We start from the raw sequence: 27995 nt of genomic DNA, 5'->3' as shown, positions 1-27995 counted from the left end.
TGCACATACATTTGTGAGACGTATTGAAGCATGCAGCCCACATTCACACTAGATGCATGAGTATCATTCTATGACAGCACAAATAGCACTATTTGATTATGGAATGTACTTTTTTGCAGATCAGCATGAGCCATTCGTATAGAAAAACTGCATAGTGTCAGGCATTGTACATTAATTGGGTGAAATTTTGACAGGTGATGGATGAGGTCAAAGACGTTAGGGGTACAACATAACATTTATATTGTTGTACAAGTTATTTCCATATGTAACGAGAGCTAGCTTTAGCAGCCCAGGTGGGTAAACGTAACAATAAGTTGCAAACATTAACTTTTAAGGGCAAGGTTCAGGGAAGGTGGCAGCAATTGCTCTGTATATTTGTGCTCCTATCCTCATCCAAGCCCTTGTCTTCTTGTTAAGACTATCATTTTAGGTCAACCCTACTAGACTAAGCATTTGCTGTTTATTGCACAGCCTATTGTAGCTAACCAAGAACTGAGGAGCTTGGAGGCTGTCAAATGCTAAGATATTTTGCCTCTTTACAATATCTTTGATAAGCTGGCATTGATGCCTCCACTACTTACTTTTCATGCACTACCTTTTTCTTTAGTTTAAGCACTCTATTAGAGTGCAAGTTTTAGCAGTCTCCCTTGTGTACATCTGTCCCTGCCTCTTCACTCTTGTTCTTCCCCCCATTGCTTCCCCACTACCACCCTGTGTCTGTTGTTGCTTTCACTCCCGTCACCCTGTGTTGCTTGAGTCATGTTGGGGTGTGACTTTAATTGTGATGTACCTAATGGATTCTTGGGTACATCACAGAGAAAGTCTGCAACCAGGCAACAAGAGGAGTTGGAAGAAGGCACCAGGAGGAGCAGGAGCAGGCTCTGTTGTGGTGGTTATTTCTGACAAATTGAGGTTTAATAAAAATGCCTGGAACATGAACTGAGCATCGCGCTGCTTCTTAACAAGTTGGCGACGAGGGGAAACCAACTACATCAGGACAAAGGACCCAGCTTTGTGAAGCTTTAATCGCATTCCGCTCTCCAATCGGTGAGTTAAATTATTTTTGACAAAGCATTAAAACAGTAAATAAACTGTCAAAACCATTAGAATAAAAAAAGGGACAACAAGGAATTACAAAACAAACAGCAAAGGAAACAGTAAAAAGACTGCCAAACCAAAGGAATATAAAGGGACATCAGAGAATTACATGTACCAGTGGGTACAAAACAATTAGAATAAAAAAAGAAGAAGAACTTTTCACATCCACCACAACAGGATAAAATAATTTAATGCCACCATTAATTTTAAATGTTTAAATATTAGTAATTTTGTTTGAATAGTAGCAATGGCAGCAGGAAGCATGTTACCACCTCCACAGTTCCTGTCTGATGCAGGGGAACCAATCTTACCATGGAAGAGATGGAGGAAAATGCTAGACTCTTGTATTATAGCAATAGGTGGAGAGAAATTATCTCTAGCAAGGAAACAAGGAGTCCTTCTACACAATTTAGGAATTGAAAGTCGTAATATTTATGAAAGCCTTTATGAAATTACTGCAGGAACAGATGAAGGTGAACCTTGTGATATTTTTTAAATGTTTATGATGATGATGTTGGAAAAACATTTTGGCCCAGAAATAAGTGTAGTAATGGAACGACATACGTTCTTCTCAAGAATGCAAGGGAAGACAGAGAAAGTGGGAAACTACATAGCATCTTTAAAAAGCTTGGCACGCACATGTGACTTTGGAGAACTCACTGACTCATTGATAAGAGATCAATTGGTGCATTGCACTAACAATCCACGAGTACAAGAGAAGCTACTAGTGAAGAACCAAACTTTGATGGAAGCAGTCGATATCGTTGAAGGGATGGAACACACCACTGGTCGGGTTCCAGAGATGCATGAGAAACCCCTTAGTGCTAATGTAGCTGAAGTGAACACGACCAGTGTAGTAGAGGATGAGTATGATATTACCAGTCAAGTGGAGATGCTAAGAGTCAGGAACACACAGTGTAAGGACAGAATGAAAGGCAAGGCAACTAAAGACTCGCAAGACAATTACAAAACCAAGTGCCTCAGATGTGGTAATCCACCTCATTTTTCGAATAGTCCTGCTTGTTTTGCTCAGAACTTAACATGTAAAGGGTGTGGAAAAAAGGGACACATTATTAAAGTTTGCAGGAGCCTCAAGATCAGTTATACAAGATGTGCATCAACACGGTGTTTTATGCATATCGCAGGATGATGCCAATGAAATCCAGGGAAATAATGTGGATTGTATAAAAATGCCAGAATGCCAGGTTACAATTGACAGCAAGGAAGTCACAGTTCTTGCAGATTCAGGTTCACCATATACATTGGTGGGAGATAAACATTGGGAGCACATCTTTGGGAAATTGGAAATACAATTTAAAAAACCTGACATTAATCCAGGAGGCTATGGAGGAACCAAGATTGACCTCATTGGATACACGATTAGGAGGATCCATTTTAAGGGCCGAAAGACAGTAGGGAAAGTCTATGTGGCTAACAGAACCAGGTGGGTTGGCGTCACCAAAATGTTTTGGGTATCATATTAAATCCGAATGCCACTGATCAAGTCATGTTAGTAGAACATGTAGGTGATGGAGAGGATGTAATCAGAGAGTTCCCTGATGTGTTTACGGATTGACTTGGAGTGCTCAAGAATTTCGAACACAGGATAATCCTCAAGAATAATGCTACGCCTGTTCATAAAGTGAGGAAGGTACCAAACCTCATGTTGAGTTTATTGGAACAGGAATTAGACAAAGTCAAAGCGATGGATGTCATTGAGGAAATTGAATCTTCAGAATGGTTGGCCCCAGTGGTTTTGGTACCAAAGGATAATGGCAGTAAGATCAGGATGTGTGTTGACCTGAGAGATTTGAACCAACGTATATGGGTGGATCGACGGCCTCTACCCAACATAGCTGAGACATTTTCCATGCTTAAGGGAGCTAACATTTTCAGTGTGATGGAATTGTCAGCAGCCTACCACCAAGTGAGGTTGCACAAGTACTCCAAACATCTCACTTCATTTGTGACACCACGGGGAGCATTCAGGTTCAAAAAGTTGCCGTTTGGGTTAGCATCAGCAGCAGACTGTTTCCAGAGATTAATAAAGAAGGTTCTGGAAGGGGGTTCGAAATGTGTTGTTTTTTCAAGATGATATTCTCATTTATGGTGAAAATGAATTGACTCATAATGTAACGTTAAAAGAAGTTTTAGAGAGACTAAAAGATAATGGCCTTACTGTAAAAAGAGAAAAGTGTCAATTCAGAGTTAACACAGTGACATATCTAGGACAACCAATGTCTGGGGAGGGCATTAAACCCAAGATGAGTCTAACTGAATCAATTGTCAAGACGCCTGCTCCTGCTGACAAGGATGGCGTTCGATCCCTTTTAGGTCTAGCAGAATACTATTCAAAATTTGTTCAAGGTTTTGCTAGTATAGTTATGCCACTAAGGATGTTGCTCAAGAAAGGGAGCAAGTTTGTATGGTCTGATGAGTGCGAGAAGGCATTTGTATGTGTCAAGAACGTCAATGGCAATATGCCAAATTTGAACCATTTTGATGTGACTAAAAGAACCATTCTCACCACTGATGCAAGTCTCAAAGGGTTAGGTGCAGTTTTGAGCCAGGTAGGCAATGGGGAAGAGAAGGTGATTGTGTTTGCCTTTCGTTCTCTGAAAGGAGCGGAAGAGAAGTATTTCGTCATTTAACGAGAGGCACTTGCTTGTGGGTAGCCCATTCATCATTTTAAGTTCTTTTTGTGGGGCCTACCTTTTACACTAAGGTCAGATCAGAAGCCATTAGTGCAAATTTTCACATGGAAGGGGTCAGACAAGGCCATTCCCAGAATTAAAAGATGGTTGGAGAGTGTGCTGGAGTTTAACTTCAAGACTGAATACTTACCCGGACAGAGGAATGCCACTGCAGACTGTTTGTCTAGATTACCTGTTGAAGGAGATGTCTCAATGGAGCAGAGTGCTTCGGTGTTGTGGGTGATAGAGTCAGCTTTATCTCAGGAGCAGTGGTGTCGAGAGAGTGAGAGGGATGCGGTTTTAGCAGATATAAACTGCATGATAGTGAATGGATGGCCTGATTGGAAGGATTTGAATATGGAAGTACAAACGTTTTGGGGAGTGAGAGATGAATTAAGCATTTTGGATGATCAAGTACTTACATGTGACCATGTGGTTCCACCAGAAGGGTTGAGAGATAAAATAATGAATTTTTGCACATGAAGGACATTTAGGCAGAAATCGTACTAAAGCCAGATTACGAGAAAAATATTGGTGACCTGGGCTTGACAAGGAAACAGAAAATGTAGTGAGAGATTGTTGGTTGTGTGCCAACAGTGATAAAACCAAAGTGGTGAGAGTAGCACCTTTATCTCCCACGAAGTGCCTGAGGAACCGTGGTCCAAACTTGGAATGGATATAGTGGGGCCTTTCAATTTGCTAAGCCTGAATGAGAGATATGTATTGGTTCTGGTGGACTAGAAGTCTAAGTGGGTGTATGCTCGTTGTGTTGGATCAATTACTACTAAGACTGTGATAGAGTTCTTGAAGGATGTGTTCGTTTTGGAGGGCATTTCCAAAGTTATTGTTACAGATAATGGGGTGCAATTTGTTTCTGATTAAATGAAAACATTTTTGATGGATTTGTCAATTGAACATCAGCATACAGCACTTTATGTTCCACAAGCCAATGGTCTTGTTGAAAAAATAAATGGCCTTATAAGAGATTGTGCTCAGTTAGCCATGACAAATAGAGGAGAGTTCAGAAATATTTTGAGGGATAAGCTGGGGGCCTACTGCACTGCTCCAATCTTTTCGACAAAGGAATCTCCATTTCAGTGTTTGACAGGACGAGTGGCAGGGTCTAAGTTGTTCCTTAAGTGGTTAGGATGCTATGGTAATGGTGAGAGTGCAGTGGACTGCAGAGTCCGTGTACATCAGTGGAGGTATAAAGAACAATTTGATAACAAATATGGTGCAGTGGTCAGGAACTGGAAAGTATGAGAGTTGGTGTTTGTAAAGAAACCTAGGTGGTCATGCAAAGAGGAGTCTAAATTTATAGGACCATTTCGCATTAAGGAACTTAAGAAGAATGTAGAGATCCTAGAGAATGGAGACGTTTGGAGCATGTCTAGACTGGCTAGGTCTGATTGGAATACTAAATTGGTGGAAGCCAAACTGTGTGCTGATGAGCTGGGAGACAGTGGAGTAACCTTACAGCATAATAATTCTGTTTTGTCTCCCAGGGAAGTTCGCACTCGAAGGAGGCCAGAGTATCTCAAACACTATGTGTAATCATGGTTTTCCACATTGTGCTGTACTTTTATATTTTACACAAAGTATGTGAGTAATGTTTTTAGCCTATTGTTGTATATTTAGTGTCCTTATTATACATTTTTGTTAAGTATTCGTTTGGGGGGGGGGGGGGGAGTTTTGTGGTGTGACTTCAACTGTGATGTACCTAATGGATTCTTGGCTACATCACAGAGAATGTCTGCAACCAGGCAACAAGGGGAGTAGGAAGAAGTCAGCAGGAGGAGCAGGAAAAGGCTCTGTTGTGGTGGCTATTTCTGACAAACTTGAAGTTTAATAAAAATGCCTGGAACATGAACTGAGCATCGCGCTGTTTCTTAACAAGTCACCTCCAGTTCTCCCCCCATGTTTTCACATACCCTCCCTTGCTGCTTCAATCTTTTCCCCAACCCTCCCCCCTATAGCTTTGCTATTCCCTTTTCACAATACTGTGTTGTTTGGCCATTCCCCTTAGCCTCCCCCATGTTGTTTTGCCATTCACCCAACCTTTCACTGTACTGCTTTGCCATTCACCGGTCCTTCCCTGTTACTTTACCATTCGCCTGGCCCGCCCCGATGTTGCTTTGCACCATTCACCAATCCACTTGTTGCTTCTGCTGCCCCTATCAACCCGCTTTAAAAAAATAATAATAATATTTTAAAACTTTTACGTGTTTTCTTTTAGGCAAACAATCCAACACAGAGCAGTAACTAAAACATGTTTTTTTTAAAGTGCCTGCATCATAAGCTTTTGTTATTGTTTTTTTAGTTTAGCCTGCTGCACTGCATCACAGATGCTATGCAACATGACAAAATATCACTGGCAGAGACAATAGGCTTTGCCTATGCCTGTTTCTTCAGTAAGCTTGACAATCGCACAATCCCACTGACAGGTCTACCATTAACAAACTATGAGACACCAGAGCGAGGCACTGAAGTCAAAGTGGCCCACAATGTGCCCTAAATCCCCGTTTTCACAACTAGCTACTGAATTCCCTGCCTGGGTTATGACACAATGACTGTGATGGTAATATTCTGTAGTGAAGGGACAGGCCTTTTACCAGAGCTCTTCTAGGGCAGATGCATATCAGCCTCACCCACATTATATAAAATCCATTCAGACAATTGTTTGAATAACCCCTATCCTCAATTAATTATAAAAAAAGTCTTAAAACAATTTGATTTAGTTATTGAATTGTTCAGGATTACTCAAGTTTCTACTAATGGATAACCCTAAAAAAATGATTATGCCTAACAAAGTGTATATTAACTAAGATAATCTAGATGCTTCTTTTTGATTATCTTGCAATGTACTTTGGTAGCTTCATCTTTTCTTTTAGATTCTGTACATATCAGGCATTACCAATGTACTGTTTAAAAGTGTAAACTGCAAAGGTTTTATTCAACCAAAAATAAAGAAGTATTCACTCATTCATATAACACTGATGTAGGACCATCTGGTGTGTGGAACCCAGGAACCTCAAGTGGAACATCAATGTTTGCATCTTTGTTGGGTAATCACGGCACAGAAGAAATATTGTGGGTTGACTTACTCATTAAGAATTGTGAGGAGAGAGAGACCAACACGTCTGCCCCTTACAAAATCCAACAGCAACTGTAATGTTATTTGAGTATTGACCACTGATGTCGTGTCACACTGCTTTGCACCTAGCTTAGCTGCCTATTGTCGCTTTAGTGGTCACTGGTTACAGACTCCATTTTGTATTCAGTCTAGACTCTATTTTGCGTTCAGCTTAGGTTTGCCTCCACGTTAAAGTATTTTTCTGTGCAAACATGTTATGCAATGTGTTTTTCTACATCTACGTGTTTTTCTTCTCACCGAAGAGCCAGGGCTGATACACGATATGTAGGAGGTGAGCAGTTTGTACGATAAGGCCGTAACAAGCTAGTGTTTATCATAGGCAAGAGAACAGTTTGACCTTGAAAGGCGTGTCTCGGAACGATGGCCAGCTTCTGACACATTCCTGTCAAGGTTTACCTAAACAAACCAGCATTTTTTTAATAATTCACCTCTGGGAGGGAGGGCTTTCTAGAAAGTTTGCTTATATTTGTTCATGATATAAAAAGATGACTCTGCTCAGCAGCGATGAATTCTGAGACCTCGGTCAGGATTGGACATCAAATGCCTGATATTTTCCCGCAAGGGTGAGGATCTCTTTCTCGCAGTTGAACAGGGGTCGTCTTCTTGCTGGCATGAGAAAGATGACCCCTCTAGCAGGCTCTACTACAGTGATGATTTTTTATTAATTATTTGCTTTACATTTGAATATATATCTACATATCAATATATAAGTGTTTGTATCCTTGTATATATATATTTGCTGTTTATAGATTGAAGACTTTTTATACATAGTGTCACGTTGTTGTTGCACATTTTGGAAAAACACTTTTTACTAATCAGACCTTCATTCACAAACCTTGCAAAAAGCTATAATAAATGTCTCCTTCAAATTAAGAAGTGCATTCTAGAGAATCTTTTCGACTCCTTTCAGTGTGTATATCTTGGCTCAGTCGAAAGTAAAGCAGAACACTTTGGCGTGAGTCGGCAAGGGAAGGGTTTGTAGGTCAAAAGTGTACATTTAAAAGTGAAAATATGCTTGCCAGAAAACTAAAGCATTTGCTTCTAAAAACGTGTGTGAAAAAAATGTTTCTCAAATTCCTGGATGGTGCCGTGCACCGTATGATGAGTTAGCTAGTGGATTTTCACATTCAGCTGGTTTGTCAGAAAGCTGGGATGAATTTTTGAATGAAGCAGAACCAGTTGATGTTTTGACCTGCTTAAGGAAAGTACCGATTGAAGGGAATGATCTTTCAGTTCTTGGCAGACAAGGGTGGATATTTTTGTCTGCCTACAGAAAAATGCATGATAAATATAAGCAGCTAGAAAAAGTAAATGAGCAGCTGGAAAAGCAACTCATGGATTCAAAGAATAGTTTCACTATGTTGTCTTGCCAAAATAAATTATTACAAGATAAGGCAGATACGTATCAATTGCAGAATGAGCTGCGATCAAAATAGCACAACACAGATACCGTAAACGTAGAGGAAGGATAAAGCAGAAGAAAGTTAATTTAGTCATTGCTAATGCTAGTTTGGATTGGTGCCCAGATTCGTCTTGGACGGATGGTATTTGGACAGGCAGTGAGTCGTCAAACTAGTGGAGAGGAGAGTGAAAAAAGGTGGGGGACAGGGGAATCTACATGACCAGAATGTGGTGCGTGCGCAACCTATTTTTAGATGAAAACTGCAACACTCACCACAAGATCCAGCAGGAGTTGCATTACATTCTTTAGAAGATTACACTCAGCAAGAATTAAATGACATAATGGATCGTTTTAAACAGAGAAAAGGGGAGTCCCCGTTTGCAACTGGTGCTACTGGTGTTATGTTAGATTTTGGGGACTCTCGCAAGTTCTGTACTTTAAGTTGTGATCCAGTAATACAGGAACAGTTCAGGGGTTTTCAAGGAAACCACCAGACTCATTTGTTACAACTAGTGGTTGAGGGACCTAATTCAAAATACCTCACTGATTCAGAGTGGCCTCCTAATGAAAAACCATGGTATACATTACGTGATGCAATGTAGGGAATAAAGGAAGGGGCAATGAAACCTGATATTTTCCTGGGCACTGCGCACCAATTGTTAGATGGACAGCTTACTGTGGCAATAAGAAATAAAATATTTTCGCCTTGCTCCACCTGCCTATAAGCAAGTAATTATGACTTTATTAATCAACCAGATAGGGCAGGCTTTGAAAGAGGTGCTAGAAGCCGTCAGAGACTTAGGTGAGTTAAGAATCTGGGATAAACCTGAGAGATCTTCAAGGTCTGAGGGTCGCACAGATAACAACCGAGTGTCCAGAAAAGACATGTTTACGGCACTACTTAAAGATGGTGTCAAAAAAGAACAGATTAATAGGATAGATACTAAAAGCTTGTGGGAAATGTACCGTAAATGGGGCTTAGATTGAAAAGAAGGCTGTAGAAAGATAAGCAAGCAAGATAACAAGCATGAAACACAGTCAGTCACAGATATCAAGGGAAGGAAAAGAAAAGGGGGAAAAATATTTCCTCACGAGAGAATGAAAAGAACCTGGACAGTGACTGGTTAACTTCCTGACAGCAGAGATGGGGCGAGCCTGCTCGCAAATATGAAAGCATATATCCAGATCTCACTTGGGCAAAAGTTGACAGGTTTAAATCCGACTAGGAAACTGGCCAAGCTCCGGTACAACATTGGGCTCGTCGAGATAACAGACCACATGTTGATTTAGAAATACACTAGAAGAACAAAAATGTGCAAAACGTTTGAGCCTTGGTTGACACGGACATTAACATGTCATGTCATGTAAGCATTACACCATCACAGGCTTGGGGTGGAAGGCAGACCCCCAGTGTACAAACCGCAGTAAAAATGAAAACAGGGTGAACAGCAAACAGAGAATATACTGTGCTGATTGTGCCTCTTTTAGAATACATTCTTGGAATTGACATTTTGAAAAAAAATGACCCTGCATTTGGATGATGGTTGCTATCAGTTTGGAATAAAAAGATATATTTCAGGGGCTGCCATGAAAGTGGGTTGTTTAAAAATTCCCCCAGTGAAGGTGCCCTTAGCAACTAAGGTAATTCATTTGAAACAGTACCGCATCCCTGGAGGACATGATGAAATAAGTGAAACCATAAAATAAATGCTTGAGGCTGGTGTCATAGCTCCAACTACCACTGAATGGAACAATCCTCTATGGCCTGTGCGCAAACCTGACGGGCGGTACAGAATGACAGTTGATTACCGCAAGCTGAATAAATATACACCTCCTTTGACAGCCGCCGTCCCAGACACCATCACTTTGATTGAACAGATACAGAAACATGCAGGGACATGGTAGGCTACAATCTATATCGCCAATGCGTTCTTTTCAATATCATTGGTTTCAGAATGTCAAGAGCAATTTTAGTTCTCCCATGCCGGTAGACAATTTAAGATGCAATCTTTACCCCAAGGATATTTACATAGCCCTACTATCTGTCACCGGCTGGTGGCAGAGCACCTGGATGAAGTGTCTGTCATTTCGGGTGTGCAACTGACCCATTACATTGAAGATGTGATGATTCAGGGAGAGACAGAAGAACAGGTGCAGATTCAGTTGGAGAGAGTAGTGGAACTCTTGCAGAGTAAAGGGTGGATGATTAACGCAGATAAGACACAAGGACCATCTCAAAATGTGAAGTTTCTAGGCATTCAGTGGAATCAGAGACACAGAGAGGCGTTACCACAAGCAAGGCAAAAGATTCTTGAGTTTGCCACACCCCGCACTAAGCAGGAGACACAGAAATTCTTTGGATTGTTTGGTTTTTAGAGACAGCACATTCCTCATTTGAGTCAGATTTTGGCCCCTCTGTACAAAGTGAGAAGAGAGAAACATGAGTTTGAATGGGGTGAAGAGCAGCAGTGTGATTTTGATTTAGCAAAGGAAGCAATTCAACAGGCCTTAGACTTCTGGCCAGTGCAGGATGGAGACATTGAGTTACATGTAACTGTTCAAGGACAATATGCAAATTGGAGTATGTGGCAAAAAAAGGGAAGGATGAGGGTGCCCCTGGGGTTTTGGACCAGAAAGCTACCCGACTCTGGGGAGCGCTATACTCCTTTTGAAAAACAGCTTTTTGCCTGTTATTGGGCTCTAGTGGATACTGAGCAAATAACGCTGGGTCATAATGTGATTCTGAGACCCGAGATCCCAATTTTGCAGTGGGTGATGAGTTCACCTAAATCTCAACATATAGGACATGCACAAGAGGCTAGCATCGTATGCTGGAAATGGTACATACAAGACAGGGCTCGAGTAGGACCGGCAGGCACTGCAGCCCTACATGAACAGGTGTCACAAGCCTCTTTACAGGAAGAGGAGAGGGTGCAGGAGGTACCACGGGTAAAAGAGTCACCAGTAAGATGGGGTGTGCCATTTGATTCCTTGTCCCCGGAGGATAAGAAAAATGTGTGGTTCACGGATGGTTCATCCAAATATGTGGGTACCAAAAGGCATTGGAAAGCAGTGTCATACAATCCAGTTACCAAAAAGTTGCTGACCACCACAGGAGAAGGAAAAAGTAGCCAATATGCAGAATTGTATGCTGTGTATCAGGCTTTAAAGCAAGAGTTGCCTGGGACTTGCCACATTTACACTGATTCTTGGTTTACTGCCAATGGGTTAGCCACCTGGCTTCCCACATGGCATGCACATAACTGGTTCATTCACTCAAAGGAGGTGTGGGGCAAAGAGTTGTGGCTGGAAATTTGGGAGATGTTAGAACAAAGTAAAGTCACTGTTTATCATGTGGATGCTCATTGTTCCACTGACTCATTAGAACGATGGTTCAATTCCCTTGCAGACGATAAAGCCACACTTTCAGAGACAGAAGTGGCAATACCAGATTCTGACTTGGTAGGGATGGCTAAATGGGCGCACCAAAAATGTGGACACCTGGGAGAAAAAGCCACTTACTGGTGGGCAGAGATTAGAGGGATGCAAATTCCCCTAGACTTGATAAAAACTGTAATTTTGCTATGTCCTATTTGTCAGCAAACTCAACAGAGGTCTGTCCCGCAAACAGTTAAAGGTCAGTTGGGGAGAGGAAAGTTACCAGGACAGATATGGCAAATTGATTACATTGGACCACTACCAATTAGTCGCGGGTGTCAATACGCCTGCACCGTAGTGGACACTTATTCTGGATACTTGATTGCTGTCCCTTGCAAACGTGCTACTCAGCACAATACTATCAGAACTATGGACTTGTTAATGTTATACTATGGAGTACCACTCCAGATCCAGAGTGATAATGGGTCACACTTCAAAGGCAAATTGGTACAAGATTATTGTTCTCAGCACAATTTACCATTAACAAATGCCGAAACACCTTTGATGCGAATGTTAACTCCAGCTATGCAAATACAACCACATGTGGCCACCAATATCATCACATACTGGGAAATAAAACCCGGAGCGTTAGCCCCTTAGAGAGCCACACCCGAAGCCCTTCTTACTGTACGTGGGGAGAGGGGAATCGGCTCCACTGATAAAAACTCTGGTGCTTAAGAGTGGATTGAATCCCCAAATGGCCCTCCAGAACCTGCAGAAATTATAGCAAAGGGCCCCATCAATGTTCTGTTGATCATGAAACCAGGACAGGAAAAATGTTATTTGTGAGAATGATCATACTTGTTTCTTTTACAGGTCATACTACAGCTTGTTTGTGCCACGAGTGTTCCGTGTGGTCTCCTTCTCCTTTTGGATGTGTGCTTGTGGGGTCGGGGGGGACCCAACACCCCCAATCTCAACTTGATTGATCGACCACATCGTGCAACACCTTTACTGCATCTGAATGACAACATGGGGATTCATTTGGCCCAGACCGTGCTCAACAGATGCAAATTATGCATGGGCGCCATGCAAAGCACTGTGGATGTTTTGTCAACATGTTTGATCGCCATACCAACACCAACAAACATCTTGTTAGAAATGTTCAATGCTACTAATTGTGACAAAGACGAGCAAGAACATGATGTTGAAACCCACTTCAGTCCCTATGAGTATTGCAGGGTCTGTCAGGAAACAACCAATGAAAAGTGGGATAATCTCACTCATATAATCACCTACAACATTACTCCCGGTGACGTGTGTTACTACATGTCTTGTAATTCTCGTGACATCGGAAAATGCATTCAATTGCGCTTAGAAAAGAAATTTACTGTGGGAACACAGAGTTTTGTGCATTTACCAAATGGACATACATTGCAAAAATATGTTGAATCATATGGTTTGTCGTCATCTAGTGACTGCCGCCAGTCACATTAAACATGTCAAGTTGCCAGTTGGCTGTCTGTTTTCGTGTGGAAACGTAACTTTCACTTACATTCCAGCTGACATAACGGGCGGGCCGTGTACTTTTACACGCTGTAGTGAATCCTAGTTTGTTTTAATGGGATAACAGGAGTTAGCTTAGCCTTTGGCTTGCAGACTAGTGCCGCCCTTCACCTAGTGACTTTTAACCTACTTAGCTTGCTCTGTCTTAGCCCATTTAAAATAATTTGATTTATCTAAGATGGCTGCCTTGTTTATAGTTAGGCCACTTGTTATGCTTTGCATTATCAGTGCCACCACGCTAAGGCGTCAAGATCAAGCGACAAAGACAAACAAACAGTAGGTGTTCACACTTAGGGATTTTCCCTCTCTATACTTTCAAGGGAATTGTTTATAATAATTGCAGTCCCAAGCATGTCTGTTATCTATTGTTTGGGAACACACCTACGTCTGGGGTCCTGGTAGATCTGTATAAATACATCGCACTTTAGACAGATAATCAGAGGGATTCCGACCAGAGGGCATCTCTACCATCGCGGATATTGATGCTGCACGTCGTCTTGACGCTGACCCAGTCTTCATGTCCCTGCGGAGTCTGAGATAGAGACCTCATTCCAAGGTAACGAGGGTTGGGGGCTCCTCTCATGGACATGGCACTCCTTTAGGTAGGAGGTTAGGCCTATCATATTAGGGTATTAGGGCATATTACACCTCTTATGTCTTTACATGCTATTGCAAGATGATGGGGGTCTTTGAAATAATGACTCTCGTCTTCACAATTCTGTTTCTTGCACTGTTCATTATCCTAATCATTGCAGCCCATGCAACATATCGCAAATTGCAGTTATGTTAAATAAAAACTATTGAAACTTTATTGCATCTTTGTTATTGCCTGTGTTTGAATGAGACATAATGTATCCGTGAGAAAGGGATAATTTCCGTTTAACCACGACACTCCCTGAGATGTCTTACTCTCGAGTCCATGCGTAAAGGCTGCCACATATCACCTTTTACTATTGTGTTTTTGGTGAGGTGCTGCTAGTGAGCCGGTAAGGTTGGGACGACAGTTGCGACTTGTAGGATAGGCATAGTCACCTACAAACAAAAGTACTGTCATCCTTAAACCAGCAGTCTTGCCTAGAGCAAGAGTCCAAACTACGACAACGCCTGGGACTCATGATGTTTCCACCTAACTCAATACATACTCGCTATCCCAGAGATGTTATGCAATTAGATACACAGTGTGACTCAGATATCCAACTATTATCCCAATCAGAGTATCTAAGATTAATTATTTCCATAGTAGGCGTGCCTGGTTTAACTGTATACAACACCAGGTTGATCAATAAATTAGCGTGTTTAATAGTTAAAAATATTCATCATACTTCTATTGCTTTATCTGAATTTTTAATAGATGTGCGTGGTACTAGGAAAGCTGCATTACAAAACAGAGCTGCTATTGACTATCTTTTGCTAAAACACAATCATGGTTGCAGTGAATTTGAAGGCATGTGTTGTTTCAATCTTTCTGACCACTCTAAATCAATCCAAGCCCACATTGATACACTACATACATTAGTAAAAGGGGTAAAGCAGGATACAGATCAGGGATTGTGGGACTGGTTACTTCAATGGTTACCTAATTTTAGACAATTATGCAAACGTTTTGTTGGAATTTTTATAGCCTTAGTTCTTATTATATCATTATGCTGCTGTCTACAATGTATTCCTAATTTGCTTGCAATGTTTAGATCGAAAAAAGTTGATTTTAAACCTGTAGTCTACACAACACATTGGTCAAAGGGTGGAATGTAATGTTATTTGAGTATTGACCACTGATGTCGTGTCACACTGCTTTGCACCTAGCTTAGCTGCCTATTGTCGCTTTAGTGGTCACTGGTTACAGACTCCATTTTGCATTCAGCTTAGCTTTGCCTCCACGCTAAAGTATTTTTCTGTGCAAACATGTTATGCAATGTGTTTTTCTACTTCTACGTGTTTTTCTTCTCATCGAAGAGCCAGGGCTGGTACACGATATGTAGGAGGTGCTTAGTTAGTACGATAAGGCCGTAACAAGCTAGTGTTTATCATAGGAAGAGAACAGTTTGACCTTGAAAGGCGTGTCTCAGAACGATGGCCTGCTTCCGACACATTCCTGTCAAGGGTTACCTAAACAAGCCAGCATTTTTTAATAATTCCCCGCTGAGAGGGAGGGCTTTCTAGAAAGATCTCTCATGATTGTTCAAGATATAATAAGATGACTTTGCTCAGTAGCGATGAATTCCGAGACCTCGGTCAGGATTGGACGTCAAATGCCTGACATTTTCCCATGAGGGTGAGGATCTCTTTCTCGCAGCTGAACACGGGTCGTCTTCTTACTGGCATGAGAAAGATGACGCGTCTAGCAGGCCCTACCATGGTGATTAATTTTTATTAATTATTTGCTTTGCATTGCATATGAATATATATCTAAATATCAATATATAAGTGTTTGTATCCTTGCGTGTATATATTTGCTGTTTATAGATTGAAGACTTTTTATACATAGTCTCACTGTTGCACATTTTGGAAGTACACTTTTTACTAATCAGACCTTCCTTCACAAACCTTGCAAAAAGCTATAATAAAAGTCTTCTTCAGATTAAGAAGTGCATTCCACAGAATCTTTTCGACTCCTTTCAGTGTGTCTATCTTGGCTGAGTCGAAAGTAAAGCAAAACACCAACTTAGAACACAACCTAAGATTTGCATATTCAAACCTCCCCACACTTGTCAATCCAGCTATGACCACCTGCATCTCCTCTTCTTACACCTTCCAAGTTAATGCTACCATAATACTTTAACATTCTAGTAAAATTCCACATGTCCATCACTCAGCCTTGCAGGATTTCTGTATACTTCCTCAGCCTTTAATAGATCAGTAAACCTACTTTCACCTTTTTTTCCACTTTTCATGGCAACTTAACACATACCACATCGCTCTCCTTTGCCACAACTTCATTACTGCTTCTTTTGCTATCAGTATAAACTTTATAGTTACACTGTGCCTTTGTGATGCTCGGCCTTACAACTTCTGGAGACCATTGTTGTAAGTGAGACTGAGCCAATCACCCCTGATTGTCCTTCATGAAATGTACTCTCCCTCTCATAAAGGTGAACGGGCTATACCCTGTGACTGAGGTTGTAGTCCTATACATCCACATAGTTCATTTAATGCAGGCCATCCAGTTCAAACCTTTGCTCTTCGCCAGCTGCAAAGTTCCCTTTACCGCTTGATTGAATCTCTCAGCTTCACCACTCCCACTAGGATGATAAACCAATGTGAATTTGTGTTCAATCCCATTCCGACACAGGAATCCCATCATTTCACTCCTGAATTGAACACCGGATGAAAATGTTCATCTAGAAACTTAACCACATTTTCTCTAGTACTACTGTTGACAAATGCTACCTCTGGCCACTTGGAAAAATAATCCATAGCTACCAAGTCATAAAGAGGTTCTCCACCATCACCCTCAATTGGTCCCATAAGGTCTACTCTCAATACCTCTCAAGCCATTTAAGGAAAAGGAACAGGAATCACATGGGGTGTTAGTTAACTGCACCTGTGAATTATCCACGTCCATGCACATATCACAATTTCTGACCATCCTCTCAATTTCAGCATCTAAACCAGGCCACCAATAATTATCTTTAATCCTTCTCTTGACTATCCCTAAATGCCCCACAAGACACAGTTTTAATATGGAGTCCCTCGTCTCCTTTGGTGAAATCCTCTCATCACTCTCATGACATTCTCCTTCATAACTGAGTTCACTACGAACCTTCCAAACATTTTTCCAACTATCATCGAACAATTTCTTCTCAGGCCACAGTTCAAAAATAAACCGCTTCACCTTCTTCAAGGTGACATCCTGTTCTCTCGCCTTGCACCATTCCTCATCAGATATTGCAGCCATCCTTTCGTCCCCCACCCATACCACACACACATCATTCTTGTCATCAGTAACTCTCTCCTCCAACAGAAAAGGGAATATCCTAAGGCAGTCTGCTTCTTTGTTCTTAATCCTGGAAGATACTTCAAGTTGTATCTACAATCCAATAAGCATACCAACATTCCTGCAGTTATAGGCGTGGCATTAAATAAACCGACCAAGGACATCACCTTAAGTAGTACCTTACTTCTACTTTGCATCCCCACACAACATTTTTTTAAATGTTCTAGACCCCACACAATAGCCAGTGCTTCTTTTTTTATTACTGAATATCGTTCTTCAGCTGGCAAAAAGGCCCTTGATGCAAACCCCACAGTGTGTTCACTTCCTCTGAAACCCTTTTGAGACAGTACTCCTCCTATCCCCTTGTTGCCTGCAGTAGTTAAGATGCAATCCAACTTTGGATCAAAACCTTGAAAATGTTCAGTCATACAAATGCTATTGTTGATTTGTAGGAAATATCATTGTAAATTATAAGACTACATAAATTTAACTTTTTTTTTTTAAGGAGCTGGCATAAAATATATGTCTTCTCTAAAAGGTTCTTCACAAGCTTGGCATAGAATTCCACCAACCCAAGAAAAGACTGTAGTTCATCTTTATAAGTCGGTGTTGGAGCCTCAATCACTGCACTAAGAAGACTCTTTTTTTGGTTTGATTCCTTCTGAAGTAACTTCATGTCCTAAGTAGTCTAATGTGTGGCCTTAGGACTCTGAGCACTTTACCACTGCTAATCAGTGCTAAAGTGTATGCACTTCTCCCCTAAACATGTTAACAATGATGTATCCACAATTGGCATATTTAATTTACAAGTAGGTCCCTTGGAAGGTGGTATATCAAATAGCCAAGGCCTGTAAATTAAATGCTACTAGCGGGCCTGCAGCACTGCTAGTGCCACCTACTTAGGTAGCTCTGTAAACATGGCTCAGGCTTGCCACTGCAAAGCCTGTGTATGCAGTCTCACTGCCAACCCAACTTGGCAGCTAAAACCTCTTGCGAAGCCCAGAACTTCCCTTTTCTCACATATAAGACACCCATAAGCTAGGCCCTAGGTAGCCCATAGGACAGGGTACTATGTAAGCATGTCCTAGTAATGAAAAACTCCTAAAGTTGTTTTTCATTACTGCGAGGCCTGCCCCTGTTATAGGCCAGCATTAATACATTTAAGCTTTAATTCCTGATCCGAGAGGAGTAGCTGCATCATGTTTAGTACCATTGGAATGGTGGCAATAAATCCTTTTTGCTGGTAAAGTCTGATTTATCATTACTATTTCAGAAATGCCACTTTTAGCAACTGATCTTTTCTCTGCACTCACTGTGCCCACAGCCTATATCCAATACACGTTTGTCCTGGCTGGGTGGCAGCTACACTTGTGCATTCCCTCCAGACACCCACAACAAAGGATACTCAACTTCATCTGCATACTGATGGGTCTTCCTGGGGAGTATGGGAAGGGCTCACACTTGCACCTCAAATGGTAGTGATTACAGTCCACACAAAGGGGCTGATTACCTCCCACTGATAGTCTGAAGCCAAGGCTGACGTCAAAGGGGAACCTGTGCACTTCACAAAAACTCTTTCTAGTCAGTCATCCTCCACATCAAAGGCACTTTCTTGTATAAGTACTGGGTTCTTGACCCATTCAAATCAGTACATTTCTCGACCCAAGGAAATGCTGGAGTAAAGTCTACTGTGTCCCAGGATTGCCACTCTGCCAGGATTGACTGCTCCCAGGAACTGCTGCCCTGCCTTGCCACCCTGAAGTCTGCTGATCTTTGCCCTGCAGCTCAAGATTCATGCAGCAAATCCAGTGACCCCGAGCAGCTTTTGCTTTACTTTGCCACTCGCTTTCTCCAAACACCCTGAACGGCTTTGCTGGACGTTCCTGCACGCTAGCTTCAATCACTCAGAGAACCTCTGTTAACCCTCGCTACCCGCTTTCATCAATCACACTGAGCGGCTTTGATGGACCTTGCTGATTGCTTTCTTCAATCGCCATGAGTGGCCCTGCTAACCTTCGCCACCCGCTTTCAGCGATCACCACGAGCCGATTTGCTAGACTTTGTTGCTTGCTTTCTTCAATCACCCAGAGCGGCTCTGCCAGTCTTCGCAGCCTGCTTTTGTCAATCAGCCCCAGCGGCTTTGCCAGACTTTGCTGCTTGCTTTCTTCAACCATTCGGAGTGGCTCTGCTAACTTCTGCTGCATGCTTCCTTCAGACATACTGGGCAGCCTTGCTGGACATTGCTGCTCACTTTCTTCAAACGCCCAGAGAGGCTCTGCCAACCTTCACTGCCTGCTTTCTTCAAGTACCCTGGGTGGCCTTGCTGAACTCTGCCACCTCACAGTTCCCATCTGCTTTAATAGTGATCACCCCCAGGAATCACTCAGCCGCTCCCCGAGAGAAGCACAACCCAGACATTAGCGCAATATGTTGATTCAATGTGCTCTTGTGCCGAGAAGTCCCAGGAATCACCTGTTCTATCCTATCATCGGTTATCAACCCTGCTTTACTTAATCCTGCAAAGTGAATATTTAGAAACTGATAAATTGGATCTCTATTGTTCTGATGTTATTTTATCCAAATGAACAGGATTTATGTTTCTACATCCGTGTGAAGTCTTTTTGTAGTGAACCTCCTGTGATTATTGTGCGTGTGTTGCACAAATACATTACACACTGCCACCTAAGTTAATCCTGCCTGCTCTTCGCCAAGCTACAAGAAGCTGAGCACGGGTTAATTAAGTTTGTGTATTTTAACTTACCCTGTTAAAAAAAAAGAGGGATAGTGGGGTATTATGGTCCAGTGTATATCCCCAAATGAAGCTATAGAAAAATATCAATACACTGTTCCAATAAAAAGAAAGGAAAACACAAAAGGGAGTCCTAAATTATAGGAGCAAATAACCTCACACATCCAAAAGGATGTCATGCTTCATCATCGGTACAGCTCCTCGTCAGACCGGCGCTGCAATGTCTGACGGGCTCCACCCCGAATGGGGGGGGCTCTTTGCCGGAGATCTTTTACAATGATGGTGCCATGACCCCAGAGTTGAGTGGGGGGAGGAAAATATGTAGGAGATCAAAGAGAGAAAAATTGATAAAATTGGTTCTCGCAACCTCCAATGGGTAAATAATTTATTGAACCAGTTGGAAGGAAGGGACCAAGATTAAAAGAAAAACGTGTAGTCAAGCGAGTGAAGTAGAAATAATGATCAGTCACTCTATTGGAAACTATGAGTAGAAGGGAGGTTTGGACAATTTTCGAACCAACCCTTTTCGTGGGTCAACATGTTTCGCATCCTAATGAATGAATGAATTCAGGACGCGCGGACCCGGGTAGGTTTCCACACCGGTCCCGGCATCACTTGCAACTGTGCTCGACCTTTGGTTCACGTAGTCCTATGGAGCATATTTCCCTAATGCGGGTGGGCTCTAGTTAGGAAACATATGTACCTGACTATGTAAGTAATTTGATACCTGTTTCTTATTTTTGTAGCTACCTGTAATACTGGTACTCCGATTAAGAAGACACATTAACCCCTCTTGACTAGGAGATATAGTTAGTCAATCTTGGTCCTGACGAAGCATCGACGGACCCATATGGGCCACTAGGATGCGAAACATGTTGACCCACGAAAAGGGTTGGTTCGAAAATTGTCCAAACCTCCCTTCTACTCATAGTTTCCAATAGAGTGACTGATCATTATTTCTACTTCACTCGCTTGACTACACGTTTTTCTTTTAATCTTGGTCCCTTCCTTCCAACTGGTTCAATAAATTATTTACCCATTGGAGGTTGCGAGAACCAATTTTATCCATTTTTCTCTCTTTGATCTCCTACATATTTTCCTCCCCCCACTCAACTCTGGGGTCATGGCACCATCATTGTAAAAGATCTCCGGCAAAGAGCCCCCCCATTCAGGGTGGAGCCCGTCAGACATTGCAGCACCGGTCTGACGAGGAGCTGTACCGATGATGAAGCATGACATCCTTTTGGATGTGCGAGGTTATTTGCTCCTATAATTTAGGACTCCCTTTTGTGTTTTCCTTTCTTTTTATTGGAACAGTGTATTGATATTTTTCTATATTTTTTTTTTTAACTTACCCTGTCTAGGATTGTGGTCCCTACTTTGAGAGAGTGCATACCGCTGCCAACTAGAGAGCCAATTTCTAACAGTCCCCAAATGTCTAATCACAAGCCACTTTAGGACAAGGAACAGGTGACAATTGGGGTTTCAACTGCATCTGTGATTTATGCACATCCATGCACAAATCAAAATTTCCAACCATCCTCATTTTCAGCATCAATAACAGGCCACCAATAATTTTCATTAACCCTCCTCTTGACAATCTCTAAATGGCCCTCATGACACACTTTTATGGAGGAGTCCCTCATCTCTTTTGTGGAATTATCCTTACTCCTTTCATGATATTATCCTTCATAACGGGGAGTTCACTACGAACCTCCCAAACATGTTTACAACTATCATCCAACAATGTGTTCTCAGGCCAGCCTTCAACAATTAACTGCTTCACCTTCTTCAAGGTGGCATACTGTTCTCTCGCCATGCACCATTCCTCATTAGACACTGCAGCCATCCTTTCATACCTCCTCTATGCCACACACACACACACACACACATCATCCTTGTCATCAGTAAATCTCTGCTCCAATGGTAAAGGTAATCGACTAAGGCAGTCTGCTACTTTGTTCTTAACTCCTGGAAGATAATTCAAGCTGTATCTATAGTCTAATAAACCCACTGACATTCTTGCAATTCTAGGTGTGGCATTAAATAAACTTTCCGAGGACAACACTTTAAAGTAGAGGTTTATGGCCACACCTTGCTTCTACTTCATACCTCCACCCAGCATTCCTGAAACGTTCCAGACCCACACAATGCCCAGCGCGGCTTCTTTTTTTTTTTTTTTAATCACCAAATATCATTCCTCTGCTGGCGATAAGGCCCTTGATGCAAACCTCACAGTGGGTTCACTCCCTTTGGAACCCTTGCGAGACAGTACTGCTCCTATCCCCTAGTTGCTAGCATGAGTAATTAAGATGCAATCCAACTTTGGATCAAAACTTAAAAACTTCCGGCCATACAAATGCTATCCTTGAATTGCAGGAAATCACACTGTAAATTATTAGACTGGGTAAATCTGACCTTGTTTTGAAGAAGCTGGCGTAAATTATACGTCGTGTCTAAAATGTTTTTCACAAACTTGGTATAAAATTCCAGACCGGAGTTCATCTTCATTTCTCGGTTTTGGAGCCTCCATCACTGCACTAAAAAGCCTCTTTTTCGGTTTGATTCCTTCTGACGAATTATCATGTTTTAAGTAGTCTAATGCTTTCCTCTCAAACTTGCATTTATTAAGTTCAGCTGTAAGCCTATTCTTCAGAATTATTTCTAACATTTCACACAATCTGCAGTCATACTGGTCCTTACTTTCTCCTATAAATAAAATATCATCCTGTAAGAATACAATACCCATTTTGTTCTTCAACACTTTATGCATCAGTTTCTGAAAACCTAATGCTGCAGAATTAAGTCCAAACGGCATGTGTACAAATTGGCAGCATCCTTGAGGGGGAGGGAGTCATCAATGTGGTTAACAGCTTACTTTTCTCATGTTGTTTTACCTGATGGTAAGCGGACAACAAATCCATCAACGAAAACCATTCCATGCCCTTAGTCACTGTCAACAACTCCTTAATATTAGGTAACGGAAATCTCTCAACCACAATGTTACTATTGAGATACCCAAGATCCACACATAAGCGGATCTTTCCATCGGTACGCCTAGCTACTGCCAATGGAGCGATCCACTCAGAGGCACCTACTGGTTCAATGACCCCTGCAAGGAGCAGTTTATCAATCTCATTGTTAACTTCTTCCCTCAAATTCCACAGAATTTCCCTGACCTTTTGTACAAAATTGTGTGTGTAAACCCCTTAAGTGTGCCAAACTTCCCTGTGAACACATCCTGGTATTCCTCTATATAACTTAACCCTTTATTTCATCATCACCTATGACTAACACCTGTCCTTCAATGTTGGGATCCAAAATAATGTTTAAAGTCCTCTGGTCCAACCATCCAAGAACTGAAGGTCCCTCTTCCGCCACATAAAGCTTGAACATTGTTTTTCTTCCCTTTGAAATCAAATGACAACTTTCTAAACCCAATTATGGGTATAGGGTCTCCGGTAAAACTTTCAGGGGATACATCTGGTTCCTATAGCGTGTTACTTTAAACTTCTGCAAATTTCTCCTTCCATGAGCACTTGTCCACAATAGTGTAAGGAGAACCAGAGTCCACCATGGTCGAAATCTCCACTCCACCATTGTTCATGTCACACACTCGCTTTGACCTAGAATGTTTAGGAAGTACATTAACATCATTACCCTCAACATGTATTTGATGCCAAGCACACAATCATTGTCTTTGTGGATTGACACTGATCCTTCCTTTACTCTGGCTACTGTTTTTCCTGCCTTCCCTTTCCTACATACTTTGGAAAAATGGCCCTGGATACCAAACACTTTACATTTTTGGTCCCTCGCTGGAAATTTTTTGCTATATGCCAAGTGGTCTTTACTTCAACATCTATAGTGTCACTGCTCCTTATTTTTACCCACAATTTTTTTTTGTGTCATCCTGAACTTTGGCTTTATCTTTTTAACTTGGTTTGCCTTTACACAATACTTCCTGGCACTCTTACTTTGAAGCTGTACCAGCTGCTTTTGCACACTTATTTAAATTGTTTTGACTACTGCAACCACGTCTCCTAATGATGCCTTCCCATAAATCCATAGCCTCTCTGGTATACGCTCATTACTCACATACATGATGATCTGGTTGCGAATGAGCTTGTCATGTAAAGACTCAAATCTACATGTAAGGGAAAGTCTCTTTAGGGCTGAGACATAATCTTCAATAGACTAATTTGTTCTGTTTACTCTTGAAGAAATATGCCTATCCATTGCAAAACATACAGAAGTTGAATAATATTTATCCAAACCCTCTAACGCATGTTAAAATACATTAGTCAACTGGACTCCAAGGTTTTTTCCCATGGCATTGGATACAATGAGACCTTGGTTACCTTATGAGGGAAAGAGTATTTTCTTTATCTTCATCTGTGATAGTTTTTCATCCTCAATGGTGTCAGCAGAATTAAGAAAATAGTCTTTCCACTCATGCCACTTAATGAATGGTTCACCTGAGGAGGTCAAGAATGGTTGTGGTGGTGTCAATGAAAACGTATGAGGAGCACACCACTCAACAATTAATCCTTAACTCTAACACAGTTACAATTTGTTCTATATATGCACTTAAAAGGTGTATTTGGCAACACCAGGTTTTAAAAAAAAATAACATTACTTCAATTTGTGCACCCTCTCTTGCGTAAGCTGAAAGGCAACAATTACTGTACCTATACTCCTATTCCTAGCTAAATATTTCCTTTACTTATATTTTGACCAATTGACAAATCAGTTAAAAATACTCCTATAGCTTTTTTTTCAGTCACAGTAATAACCCAATGTGCCTGTCACTGCTGTAAAATTAACACAGTAAGTACTTACTGGTGTGGGTATCACTGATGTGAACACACATAACCAAATCACCTCAGGTGTGCGTATCACCATTCCAGCGTAGAATAGTCAGGCTGGATAGTGTGCGTATCAGTGAACGTATATTATTATTGAATATGAAAGGGAAGATGTGTTGTGTTTATCTTTAATACCATGCACTGACACTGGTATTAAAGTGTGCTGCGCGTGGTTTCAAAGATAAATACAACAGTCACGTTTCCAAATGGGACATATGGTTGACAATGCAATTTAATGCTTTGCACAGATGAAAACTCGAACACTGGCTAAACTGAACTTTACTAAGAGCCTGATTTAGATATTGGCGGGCCAGTTTCTCCGTCACAAGGGTGACTAATATCCCATCCGCCGAAATTTTAATCCTATTATATTCTATGGGATTTAGATTTCTGCAGACGTGCTATCCATCACTGTTGTGACAGAATAACTCATCCGCCAATATCTAAATCAGGCCCCAAGTTCTTTATTTGATTTCTGTACTTTAACTGAGGTTTGAACACTGATCTTGACTAATCTTATTAATTTCTGTATGACTTAATTTTGAAAATAAAACCTTTAAGGTGTAAGACTTTCTTGCAATTTTTGTAGGAACAAATATGTTCTACCTGCTGAGTTGAAGCTGCCATTTTAATGCTCCAATTACAGAGACATGTTCAGCAGAGAGCATCAAAATCTTTGTAGTAATTACACCACTCCCAGTCTATAAGTCGTGCAGAGAGTAAGACATGTTGCGCGACGTCATGATCCTTAATGGGGCCTCCTGTCACTGATATGGAAGAGCTGACAGAAACGGAATACCTTTGTAGCAGATTCACAGGACAAAATGAACTATAATTAATATTTTTTGTTGCTTAAAAAACAGGCAATTTATCCAGAACGCTACCTGCACTGATTAGCAACCAAAAACAAAGCCTTCAGGTCTGACTTTTTCACATTTTATCGTACGTACACATACATGGAGGCTCACTAATAAAAACGTAAAACACGGAGCAAGAAGGCAAACAAACAAGCACTTTCTCGGATACACAAACTACAAGTGTTAACCAGCATCTAAATAGCTTAAACGTAATGCCTAATCCAAAATTGTATTAAACACCACTTCGCATACTCTGGGCTCATTGCGTGCGAATATATATATATATATATAATGACACCACAAGTCCCAAAATGCTATGTACTAACGGTAAAAACGCAAGGACTGCCTGACTTGGCGGTACTTATAATCATCATGCACTTTTGTACAAACTCACAAAGGTGTGCCATTGAAACGCGAGCACTTGCATTCACTGACAGGAGTTCGCTCAAAAAACATAAAACTTTGCAATTGTCTCTCCCACCGCTGCACGAAAAGTGAGCTGGTGCACAGGAAACTGATCTTTCAAGTGTCCATTAGTTACCATGGTGCGAGGGTGCAGGACTCCTAAGGAAGGAGCAGGGGATTGCTTGAGGAAAAGTTAGATTGTGGGGTGAACAAATGTGGGGTGGGGCGGAAAACTGTGGAGATCCTTCTTTGCAAAATCCCTTGCACGGGACATTACTTACCGACACAGCGCAGGCTCTTCGCCCTGTGCGTTCCCGTCCAGTAGGCGGAACAATTATGACAGTGGCGTATTCCGATGCTTTCCCCTTTCTGTCTGTTTCTAATAAACTGAAGTGCAAACTTTGAAGTATAAGGCCTTACTAATCAATCTTCGAGCTTTCCTGCGTCGAAGAACTGATTAGGTAAGCGTGCCGTTGAATGGTCTGTGCGAACGAAAGAGAAAGAGGACGGTGCATCGCTGGCTCGAAGCTCTATTTCAGTTCAAGTTATGCGGCCATTTTAAAGGGGTATCGCGAGGAGTAGAGATGACTGGGAGCATACAATATTGAACTTGTTTTGATGAGGTTTCATCAAAGATTCCCTATGCTTAACGTACGTTTGCTTTTGTTAAGCTAATGCATATTTTGTGGTATTGACGTATAGCTATTTTTGTAGAATTCGCTAAGTTTTGAGCAAGCCTTCAGCCCAAAGACAGAGAATAGACCGTTACTTGTGGGTCTTGAGAGGATTTGGTTAGCAATGCATTGGTGACATGAGTGTGAAAAGACTACTCTAAATCTTTATAGTCTAACTGTTATACAGTCCGTCTTGCCATACACCGTGCCTCGTCATTTAGGTAGCTAAGGCTGATAGCTTAGAATGATGGAAGTACTCAACACATCATACGTTTAGTTAACAAAGCATGGCATAACATGTTCATCTACATCTGGGAAATCGCACCATGCATCTCCTACAGACACTACCACTTCTTTACTCAATTCGAAAGAAGATCTTTTGTGCTGCAGTCCTTCCCAGGTCAAAGAGGATTACTTTAGAAGCCATCCCAGAGTCATCCGATGATCAATGAACTACCTTAAAAGTAATTTCCTCATCATCAGACATCATCAAGCTCTTGAAGTCATCAGCAAAGCTTAGAAACCGGAGACTGATGATTTGAAGAGTACTTGAAAATGAGTATTTGATGACTTCACAAAATGGGATTGTTCCTGATGATTTGAGGATGAGTATCTGATTACGACAGAAGAGGAGAATGTTCTTGATGACCTGAAGATGATTTGAAAATTATTTGTTGATTACTTCAAGAGAGCTAACATTTTGTATTCATTCAAACCTTTTTCAAACAAGTAAAGAAAAAAATGTTGATGACTTTATAGGCATATCAACCGTTTAGGTTAAGCTTATCTTACAGTAGAACGTGTGCTGATGTTTTAAGAAATGCTCACAAAGTAATTTACTATTGGAGTTGTTTTGTATTGTATGCAAAAAGAAAAAAGTACTGTTAAAATCTCTGTAAACTTGCAGGTCACATGTCCAATCCTATGAAATAGCATTCTGGGGAGAAGGAAATTAAGTTTCTTCAGGGGTCCTTGTGTAACATATAAACTACAAATTCCTCCAAGCAAGGCAGCTCAGTGTGCTTATTGTCTGCTGCATCCACTTCTATGTATCCTTCATTCTTTGGTTCCAACCACAGAAACATTACCTACTGCAGAGATCGATTTGTACGTTACAGGTGCATCTCTGTCTAGTTACAATATGTCCATGAGTTCATTATGTGATACAGATATCTGTTTTTAATCTGTGGACTACATATTTATATAGGAGTAACATA

At 41.3% G+C, this 27995-nt stretch overlaps 1 protein-coding gene across 2 annotated transcripts in view; it reads right to left on the bottom strand.

Moving 5' to 3' along the window:
• LOC138288185 (protein NEDD1-like) overlaps positions 1-26513 on the bottom strand; it is a 257865-nt gene extending 231352 nt beyond the window's left edge. Inside the window, exon 1 of one of the 2 annotated variants that reach the window (XM_069229526.1) lies at positions 26386-26513. The gene's annotated coding sequence lies outside the window, so the exon portion shown is untranslated. The remainder of the gene's footprint in view (positions 1-26385) is intronic. The other variant, XM_069229525.1, reaches the window with a different exon arrangement.
• Positions 26514-27995: the final 1482 nt, after the last annotated feature.

This window comes from Pleurodeles waltl, chromosome 4_1 (assembly GCF_031143425.1).
Source record: "Pleurodeles waltl isolate 20211129_DDA chromosome 4_1, aPleWal1.hap1.20221129, whole genome shotgun sequence".
NCBI classification, from domain to species: Eukaryota; Metazoa; Chordata; class Amphibia; order Caudata; family Salamandridae; genus Pleurodeles; species Pleurodeles waltl.
This window is presented reverse-complemented; position numbering and strand designations above follow the sequence as displayed.